Source organism: Octopus sinensis, linkage group LG8 (genome assembly GCF_006345805.1).
Source record: "Octopus sinensis linkage group LG8, ASM634580v1, whole genome shotgun sequence".
Taxonomy (NCBI): domain Eukaryota; kingdom Metazoa; phylum Mollusca; class Cephalopoda; order Octopoda; family Octopodidae; genus Octopus; species Octopus sinensis.
Window position 1 is genome coordinate 14,561,476 of NC_043004.1, and position 12,171 is coordinate 14,573,646.

Below are 12,171 nucleotides of genomic sequence, written 5' to 3' on the forward strand. Positions count from 1 at the left end.
AAGAAGAAGAAGAAGAAGAAGAAGAAGAAGAAGAAGAAGAAGAAGAAGAAGAAGAAGAAGAAGAAGAAGAAGAAGAAGAAGAAGAAGAAGAAGAAGAAAAAGAAGAAGAAGAAGAAACTACTAAACCCCCAAAATACCGAGCCATAACATGCCTCAACACCATATATAAACTGTTAACAGACATAAAAGCGAATAGAGCAAATGAATTCTTAGACAACAGCAAGTTATTCTCAGTGGAACAAAAGGGATGTAGAAGAAATTTATATTGATGAAAGGATCAATTACTGGTTGATAAAATGGTCATTGAAAATTGCAAATCCAAACGCAGAAACCTTAGCACCGATTAGATAGATTACAAGCAAGTCTTCACCAAGCATGGATCATTCAAGGCCCTAGAAATTTACAAGATAGCTCCAACAATTGTGAACATTTTAAAAGTAATCATGAATTCGTGGAGAACTACCCTCATTTTTAAACATACACAAGGATATACCATATCACCAGACATCAATATTCAAGGTGACTCATTATCACCATTACTATTCTGACTCGCTTTGTTCCCACTATCCACGCAACTGAATAATGCTAAGAGAGGATATAAGATGTTTGACCAGAAAATTAATCATCTACTCTATATGGATGATCTAAAACATTTCGCCAGAAACGACAAGGAATTAGAAGAGCTCCTGCATATTATCAAAGAATTCCGCTCTGATATAGGTAATAAATGTGAAAAGGCTACTTTCAAGGCAGGGAAGTTCATAAAGACAAAAAACATAGACCTTGATACTACCACAGCTATTTGAAACCGAGACCAATCCGATGTATACAAATATCTGGGAACCAATGAAGGTGATGGTATCCATCACTCTTAAATGAAAGAGAATATCCGCAAGGAATACTATTGAAGGATAAGAATGGTCCTAAATTCAGAATTAAATGCTGTTAACAGAATTAATGCGATCAGTTATTTGGCCATACCAGTAACCACATATAGCTTCGGTATCATTAAGTGGAGTCTCACCGACATGCAGAATATGGATTGAAAAATCCGTAAAATCCTTACAAAGTACCGAATGCACCATCAAAAATCAGATGTAGACAGGATTTATATTCCAAGAAAATAGGTGGAAGAGCCCTTATACAGTTCAAACAATCCTTGATATCGACAATAATAAGCCTTGAAACATACCTTAATACAACAAGTCATGTGCTCTTACGAACTACACTGAAGCATGAAGATTTCAAGCAAGCTTCAGTCATGAAGCTTAGTAAGAAATTTAAAATGTCTCTTGGCCTACAAGTTAACAACAAGAATGACCAAAGCCACCCAAATACTGACAGACCTACCATTGCTTCTCCTGATTTAAGAATTCACAATTAGAAACACCAACGTGATCCAAATAGTGATAAACCTATTATTGATGCAAAAAAAGTTTAAAAAAAGGAAAGAAGGCTTGCATAAATAATATCGAAGACAACTGGAAAGGCAAACTCCTGCATGGAAAATATCCTAACCGTTTGTCCAAGCAAGAGGAGGAAAACTATATTACCCATGTCATAGATCGATTATCGTAAGGCATACGATATGATCCCACATTCTTGGAGCGATTGCTTGGAAAAATTGTGGTGAAGCGGGGGACGGAACTGACAGCATATGGAAGTAGCTTAGGGACAATAGAAATCAGGAAAGGCATTTTCCAAGGTGACTGCCTGTCCCACTGATTTTTGTAATGTGCAGGCCACCACTAACACTGATTCTGAGGAAAGCAAATGCTGGGTACGTATTCAAGAGCCACCAGCAAAATTCAGCCGCTTGTTATTCATGGATGATCTCAAATTTTATGGGAAAGTTGATATGATATATAATTTCAGTGCTGATATCAGAATGGAGTTCGGGCTGAAAAAGTGTGATGTGTTATTCTTGAAGAGAGGCAAAATTAAATGTATGGACGGGCTAGCGATACAGCCATGAGAAGTTATGAAACAAATAAAAGAGACTATAAATACTTGGAGATATTGGAAGTGGATAAATTGATGGAGAAAGAATTGACAAAAAAATTTAAGATGAGTACTTGCGCAGACTGAGACTGATCCTTACGTCGAAATTAAACGGACGGAATAAGATTGAATTTATCAACACCTGGGCAATTTCAGTACTTAGATATGGATCAGGGGTGCTCGCATGGACAGTAGACGAACTAAACAACTTAGAAAGGAAGTTAATGACTAGATATGGGATATCCCACCCAAAAAGTGATACACATAGACTATATGTACCAAGAAAAAGAGGGGTAAGAGGACTGATTGGATGTGAACACATCATTACAGTAGAACAAAACAACATAGTATGGTATGAAAAAAAGCCACATAACGTAGCTATAATTATAAATAGGTTAAATTTTAGCCATTTCTCCGCAGACTGAAAAAATAATGAACAACCTTGAATTTGTATACATATTTCCGAGTGTGTGTGCGTATGTGTTTGTGTGTGTGAGTGTAATTATGTGTGTGTGCATGTGCGTGCGCGTATATAATATATATGAATATATGTCTTTCGATCTCTCTCTCTCTCTCTCTCTCTCTCATCTCTCTCTATATATATATATATATATTATATATATATATATATATGACTGTATACAAATTATACTAGTTGGTCTCTTACATGATAAACAGGGCAGTCAAAACCCCCAAACCACGAAAGAGATTCTTATTTAGGGCACCTTGATTGAAAGCGAGGACAAATTGAGGGAATTAAAATATCAGTTAATTCTCTCAATTTGTCTTCCTGGCATACGGTCAAATATCCAAAATAAGAATGTTTTTCGTGGCTTTGGGATTTTGACTGTCCTGTTTAGCATGTAAGAAAACTATTTAGTGGTCTTCTCTCCGTGTATAAATTTTTATGCAATCATATATGTTATAAAAATATTTATGTCTACGGAATTTTTTTACTCATGCTAACCACTGGTATAAATTATTATTTTAACAATTTTTACCCTTACACACACACACATACACACACACACACACACACACACACATATATATATATATACATGTATATAATGGCATCCATTGGATAGATGAGAACAGATCAAAAGTAAAGCACGACACGTAACATATTTAGACAGTACTACACAAGCGAACTTCAAAACTAATTCATTCAGATAGCGTAGCAAACGAGACATCAATGAGGGGAGGTTTATTGTTATTTCATTGCTCGTAAATCGATGATTATCCAAAGTAATATGGAATTTTAATTATGCCACAATACAATAATAAAACAGACGAATGGATTTTATGATATTACTACAATTGTTTCATTAAGAGAATATATCGTTACATAAACATCATGCAACTAGATATTACATACATGCAATATTGATAAGGTTATGGAGTATGTTACACATAAACCCTCAAATTATCTGGAAATATTAAAGTTCGTGCGAAAAGAATATGACATAACATTATGGTGATTCTAAGACTGATTATGCAATCAATTAAAGAAAATATCTATCTTTCGAATATTGAAAGGGGCCGTTTTACGATTGGTCAATCAAATGTTTAATGGAAACTCTATGTCAGTAACATGTACATGCCGAATTATATACATATACAGTACAATTGATTATATTTGTTTCATTCCTTCCTAATTGATTAACGCACCGATAATTATCAATACTTTGGAGTTTGGAACATTCGATGTGCGCCAAACTTAGTGGATAATAAAATCAGGACCAAACATTTCACTGTTATGACTGATATCTTGATAAACGCCTGTACTTATTTTTTTCTCGTCTTGATACCAGCTTTATACAATCGGTTAGGGATTTGACTGGATAATTCAGTCTATTGTTTTATCCTTTATATATCATATATTATATATATATATATATATACATATCTATATATATATATATATATATATAATATATACATATATATACATATATATATATATATATATACATTATATACATATATATATATATATCTATATATATATTACATATATATACATATATATATATATATATATATCATATATATACAATATATATATATATATATATATACATATCTCCTCTCTCTCTCTTCTCTTCTCTCTCTCTCTCTATAATATATATATAGATATATATATATTATATATATCATGTATCTATATATATATATATATGTTGCATTAGTCGGTCGTTGGAGACGAAACCAGCACCAGGTGACCAAAACCTGCCTGGTGAGGGAGATTGATAGAGACCTTTCAGGACTCAAAACAAGAACTGTCACAAGGACATGTGAACCTCTCTAGCTCGTCATACGTACTAAGTTCGAAACCAATTTATAATTTTAATAAAAAGTAACAAAAATTATCGGTCTATCTAGATATTTACCAAAGTACCAGTTAAGTTAAATTACTCATAAAAGGGTTGGATTTATGGTTCTGACATTTGAACTACCCCTTCCTCTCTATAAATAGAAAAATTCTTGCTTGTCTTCACTGAACTTAATAAAAAAAATCCTCCCCATTGGTAAATCTAAATAACAAAGTGAATTCAGTGATAAAAATCATGAGGAAAGAACTTCTACTACCATGTTCTTACTGATGAAATTCACCTCTCTGTTTGTATATCTATCCTGTTTGTAATGTTGGCAAATGGAATAAGTATATAAATGAACATTGTCAATTTAATTTTTAAAAATCCCATATGTGCCTGAAGAGTGCTCTACATTTTAAAACTGATGTAATACTTACATTGTTTAATTAAATGAAGTAGCATAAAACGATTGTATTACACACCTTTCAATATCCTTGTTGCTTATTTTGAATATATATATATATATATATATATATATATATATATTATATATATTATATATATATATATATAATATATATATATATATATATATATTATATATAATATATTGATTAGCTCCAAGAGGCCATCGCCTCTAGCTAGCTATATGACACACGAACCTTTGTCCATTATAACATTCGAACAGGAGGTCAGGCAGCCGCTTCCCTTTGCTGGTCAGGCAACTGCAGATATGTTTCAGGGAATTTGCCCTTTATCAATGCAGTGTACCCGAACCCTGTATATATATATATATATATATATATATATATATATATATATATATATAATATATATATATGTATGTATGTATGTATATATGTATGTATAGTGTGCAGTGAATATATACATGTTGTGATGGATAAACTGTTGCCATTTAAAGTTTTGCAATTCGTGCATGCGAATTGTTTTATATTTATTTATTTTGTCGACTCCATAGTATATTAGGATCAGTTGGGTACCGCCTGTAATAAAACAGCACCATGATGCAATTCGCTCTGCTAGAAATTTGCAAACGACACGCTGTACTATTTGGTAATCGCGCTGGAAGTCAATCTGAGGACATTAAACATCCGGTCAACGTCATGTTGTTTGGAGAGATCACTAGTGATGACGATGTCAAGCCTCCATTCATCTTCCCATACGGCGTCAGACTGAACACGCAATCCTAAATCAAATGTCTGGAGGAGGAAGCACTGCCCTGGGGTAAGAGGGTGGCTGCTGGAAGAACCTATGTCTGGCGACAGGACTCTGTACCATACCACACATGCAGAAGAACCCAGTCCTGGCTGTCAAGCAACTCTGCCACCACAATTCCCCTAACATCTGGCCACCAGAGTACAACCACCTTCTGTAGGGCGCAGCTGAACGCGAAACCAACAAAACTCCTTGTAACGCCAAAGAGGAAGTGAAGGCAATATTTATGACAGCATTTGCCATCTAAAGCGAGAAAACCGTCCCCAAGAGTTAAGGAAGATTTCGAGGTCGTTTGGAGGCGTGATTGAAGGCAATGGCGATTTTAATGTGCTTTACTCTTTAGTATTTCAAGATAACTTTCTTTAATTTTGTGAAATATATCTTTTAAAATGAGATGTCAGTATTATTTCCATTTTTGCATAATTTAGATGATAATATATTCACTGCACCTGTATATAATATTATATATATATATATATATATATATATATATATATAGATTATATATATATTATATATCATATACTCGTATACATATGAATGTATCTTTCTCGCTCGGTCTGTATTTAAGTACTCAACACACACACACACACACACACACACACACACATATATATATATATATTATATATATATATATATTATATAATAATAATAATAAATATTAGGGAATAAATCCAAATGACAGGGAAAAATCAGATTTAGGATTGAATCCAATTTTATAGTAAAATATAATATAATAATTAATTAGAGACAAAACCACTATTATGCAAATCACAACAAAGAAAGACTTAATCCAATACATAAAAAATTTTTATATAAATTAAATATAATTAAGATTAATTAAGAATTGTGGCACATCATTCCAAGTTCTCAATGTGGCTGATTGACTACAAGAATTTATTAAATAATCCCATGTCTAGTTGATGTACAGCCTCTTGTGATATTGTCATTATCATTCGTTTTCTTTTTTATTTCGTACTGTTTCCTGTCGTGCTGTTTTCATGACACATTTATATATTAATCACGCTGCTTCCTTTATTTTCCTCTGAGTAAATTGCATCTGTAATACATTCCAATGGCTTTTATGTTTGATAAATGATGCTTTAAATTTTCTTGCCATTCTGTTGAAGTACATTGACCATTTTATGTTTTACGAAATTCATTCCATTATTGTGATTTCTTTCTTTCTTGAATCTCCCCTTGAAATGATTCTTATATATCTAGAATTTATTTCTTGCTCATAGAAAGACTTAATCCAATACATAAACAATTTTCTATAAATTAAATATAATCAAGTTTAATTAAGATATCCACTACGATCGTTTCTTGTCACTTCAATGGACATTCATCAGGTGGTTTCAAGACCTTAAGTTCAAAATTGCATAGAAGGTCTTGAAACCACCTGATAATATCCAATGAAGTGACAAGAAACGATCGTAGTGGATACTTAATTAAACTTGATTATATTTAATTTATAGAAAATTGTTTATGTATTGGATTAAGTCTTTCTTGTTTGATTTGCATAATAGTAGTTTTGTCTCTAATTAATATTATATATAATATATATATATATATATATATATATATATATATATATATATATATATATACAATGCAGCAAGTATTAAAACGGATCCAAAGGAAACTATAACTATAGAAGCATTGATAGTCGTAGACAGACTGATTTAAAGAAAATTAACAGAATGCTTGATAAATACAGAGAAAGAATGATAGAAATAGGTTTAGAATAACGTATTTGAATAATTTGAATGTACTGTAATTATTATCAATACATTTAATCAAGCTTACACTCTAGATATTGTGTTTTCCTTTTCATGAATGAATGTACGTATAGTTATATAACTTTATTTCAATTCTCCTTCACACATTCAAATATCTAATGTACAGACCCTCAATTAGTTTTGATGAGGCGTGTACCATGTATTTTATATGCAAGTTTCTGTTATTTAAGCTAACATCCTATTTACATATATCGTCCAAAATATCAACTAACATTGTTCATAGTAGAATATATCATTAGCATCATTGTGTTAAGTATTCGGAATCTACGTGCCGGAAATTTAAATGGTTTTAATGACGCAATATTTCCTGGTAATGAGAGTAAGTTCATGAACCGATAAGTTATTGTGTAATAGAACATAGCCCGATTGAAATTAATTTACCATTTTAAAGTTATAACCTGAAATGTATGTTATTCATTGAATACCGACTAAATGGCTTCAGTAATTTATTACAACAACGATCAACACATATTTATGGAATAACACCTTGAAAAGTTAATACCATCTTCGCTGAATTGTAAAACCTTGCGTTTCGATTGAATGACTTTACACTTATTTTCATGTGTTATATCTGCTATTATTATAGTTATGTTCCATTGCTAGAGCTGAGCTCCGGAACGTTTACTTTTCATATAATAAGCTGCGATTAAATCGAATTTATCACTGTTTCTCGGAGTAATATTGGTAGATTTCTACATCTTGAAATTTTGGGCCGTGCGTTCAATTATATTTAATTCATATGATTAAAATATGATATATATGCGAAATAGGTATGAAGAAATGCAAAGTTGAGTTAACTGCGTGATGGGTTAATTCAACAGTATTGATAATTCTATATTCAAATATTTCTTGCATGAAACTTTGAAAACATTTTGCCCTTAATTTATCTATGAGCATCTCATACTGAAAACAGTGAATGCAGTACGCTTTCGCTGGGCAACTTGACTTCACTTAAGAGAAGAATTTCTAAACACAGAATGCTAGACTATACTCTATGGAATTAAGCACGTTCCTTTGTTGTATAGACAGAGTTGTCTGAAAGTAGGGGAGACGCGTCTGAAAGTAGCCAAAGTTTTCAAAAGTGATCTCCACTCCCACACATTATTATAAAGTTCAAATTTGAATAATATTTATTTATTTTTAAGAAGTAGTTCAGTTATAAAGACTTACATCTTGTATTCGTTCACTTCTTTTGTTCATATTCGAATTAAAGTCCATTCTAAAGGAGAAAAAATAAAACAAAATGGAGAAATTGTTAATGGGCAGAATCTAAACAAATAAGAAATATTTTTGCCAAGAATATTTTGTACCTAATTATATCAATCAAACGGTTGGTCTCACTTGTGTTCACTCCACTTGCAACAATACGTAGAACTCTTTCGACAGCGTTCTCTTATGTATGCATGAATGTTTATATGGAAATTGCTTTCCATTCTAATTCTATAATTAATGGTGCATGGCGAAAATTAATTACTGAGGATACTTTGAATGTTTCAGTAATACCATGTATATAGCAATTTACACCGTAGTCATATTTAACGCATATAATTGCCTGTTATTTCACAAATATATACTCACAAAAAAAATCAAATTACTATCCCTCTAGAACTAGAATCAATGTTATGGGGGCGTAAATACACCAGCATCAGTAATCAAGCTGTGGGGAGGGGGACAAACGGACACAAAGACACACACACATACATATATATTCACATATACGGCATGATTCTTTCGGTTAACGTCTACCAAATCCACTTATGAGGATTTGGTTGGCCTGAGGCTGTTGTAGAAGGCACGCGTCCAAAATGTTTCATAGGAAGAATGAAACCGTAATCATGTTTAGGAAGTAGACTTCATCGCCAATGTGAATCTTCCCACAGAAATATAGGATTAATTCTTGATATATATAGCAACATTCTAGATTGTATATCTCTGAGCTGACTTGAGAACAGTAACCCAAAATCATGACAGTTAATTATCTATAGAGAGACTTTATATTTCTTATATCACATTTGATGTTCCCACAGAAAGGCACTCGCTTCTCATTTTGCCGCCACTGCTGCATACACGCATCCAATCCAGAACTATTCACGTCTGCAATTTTTCCCTTGGAGATACAATCTCACAAAATGAAATCTTTCTCTTGTTTTACTGTACAGCAATTAACCTCAAATTCATCGCCTTCATGACTCCTTAATGGTATGCTAAATTTAGTAGGTATGGCCCTTGCGCATTTAGCGCAACCAACATGATAGCAAAAACTTAAGAAACATTGAGTTCTCCATTGCTGAGGGTGTTCAGTTACTCAACTTAAAATGATTAAAAATATAACTATTCCTCTTTTACGAAGTGTTGAAATACATGCCTGTCCATGCAACACATACTACAGCTTTTAGTTAATGGCTGAAATCTATTACTCTCCCTACTTGAGTGGTACACTCTCCACTCAGTGCATCATTAGATTAGGGGACGACAAATGAAAGCATGCATACATCCCCGATACTACTCTTGCTCTACTTACACATGATTCTCTTATTCCACAAGAAAGCGATTCTTTTAGATCTATAATATATCTTATATCAATCTGTCATTATTTTCAGTTTATTTGAGAACTAGCATCAGAACTAACATCAGACGCAGGAACACTATTTATCATCTTCAAACCCTATCATCAATGTCAAGAAAGTTTCTATCCAAACACATTGTTATGAAGATCTCAGAAGAAATAACGAATATATTTCACAACCTGATAATATAATCTTGTAGTCAATCAGCCACATTGAGAACTTGGAATGATGTGCCACAATTCATTTTATTTTTGCCGATCTGATAGAACATAACATTCCACATTAACGAACACATACTTAAATCGCCTAGACAGCAGATCAACACAGGTTGTTACGAACTAGGCGAATAAGCAGTTGAAATGAACAGCATTTTGGTAGCAACTCACAAGATAAACGATAATTTAAGATTACTTCTATGAGCAAGAAATAAATTCTAGATATATAAGAATCATTTCAAGGGGAGATTCAAGAAAGAAAGAAATCACAATAATGGAATGAATTTCGTAAAACATAAAATGGTCAATGTACTTCAACAGAATGGCAAGAAAATTTAAAGCATCATTTATCAAACATAAAAGCCATTGGAATGTATTACAGATGCAATTTACTCAGAGGAAAATAAAGGAAGCAGCGTGATTAATATATAAATGTGTCATGAAAACAGCACGACAGGAAACAGTACGAAATAAAAAAGAAAACGAATTCGTGAAACTTTAACGATACTTATAGTGAATGATAATGACAATATCACAAGAGGCTGTACATCAACTAGACATGGGGATATTTAATAAATTTATTAGTGTGAAGGATGTAAACACAAGTAGACACTTACGAAATAACGGCTTTAAAATATTCATATTTTCTAGAACTTTCAAGAACGTTAGGAGAAAACTTTCTACGTATATTAATATATCACATTATTTATATATTACTGATAAGGAGGTAAAAAGTAGAAACAATTCTGTTTCGACAGCGTAATAGGTTTTCAGACTTTGGTACGTTTTCTCAGGTTCCATATGCAAAAGATTTAGTCTCAGTATCAAATTTTTGTAGATGTTGATGCGTATGATGATTTATTCATACCATATGTAATGTATTTTATTACGTTGTTATTTTGAAATGTATTTTCTGGTGTGTGTTAGAAGCACAAGATCAAAGTAACGGATATCACTTCGTGGTCTTATCAGCAAAAGACTGATTGATCTAATCAATGTTCGATTAAGTCGCGAGAACTCATTCCTCCGGCTATACCGGTCACATGCTTATTAGATATCTTGGTAGCTCATACGCAAAATAAGTTTCTCATCAGTAAATTAAAGTTTCTTTCACGTTGGCACACTTATATACTAGGGGTGAGATTACTAAACTGGGGCCTTTAAATCCACACACAGCCTTCTGCTGTTTATTGACATAAATCCTAATTCTTTTGGCGGCGGGCTGGCAGAAACGTTAGCACGCCGGGCGAAATGCTTAGCGGTATTTCGTCTGCCGTTACGTTCTGAGTTCAAATTCTGCTGAGGTCGACTTTGCCTTTCATCCTTTCAGGGTCGATAAATTAAGTAGCAGTTACGCACTGGGATCGATGTAATCGACTTAATCCCTTTGTCTGTCTTTGTTTATCCCCTCTTTGTTTAGCCCCTTGTGGGCAATAAAGAAATAATAAATTGTATAATGATATGTAAGGCACGAATTTCTACCAGTTCCTAAATTTGTGAGTGTGCGTACAAATGACGCTTTAGTATCCAAACGAGCCCTGACTATCGCAAGGACAACTTTTAGCATAATCTTTGTTAGTAATTAACTAAATATTTGAAATAGAAAATGTTCATCTAGATGTTATGTTAACCCTCGGTATAATTTATAACAGTGAGTTAAATATGTTGATGCAAGCTAATAATAACTCTATGTATATGCGGTATTTTTCAAATTAGTTGTATTTAAATCACTCCTGGTTGAATAGAAACTTTTAGAACACTTTTAACAATTCATAAAACTAATTAGTGGGAGAGTAGTGAGTGCTAGTGAAACGTTTGACAAATATGAATATGACGAAAGGGTCGATAGATTTGAAAATTATATTATCACCCTTACAATAGATTTTCAACCTTACCTAAAGTTTTAAAAAAAAGAACTATTTGGTTTGTTTAGAAATCATGTCTTTACTTGATAATAAAGAATATTATGTTGAAATCTGGAAAATGGCAGTAGACTACACTAGGCTTCGAGAACATGCGCACCAACTGC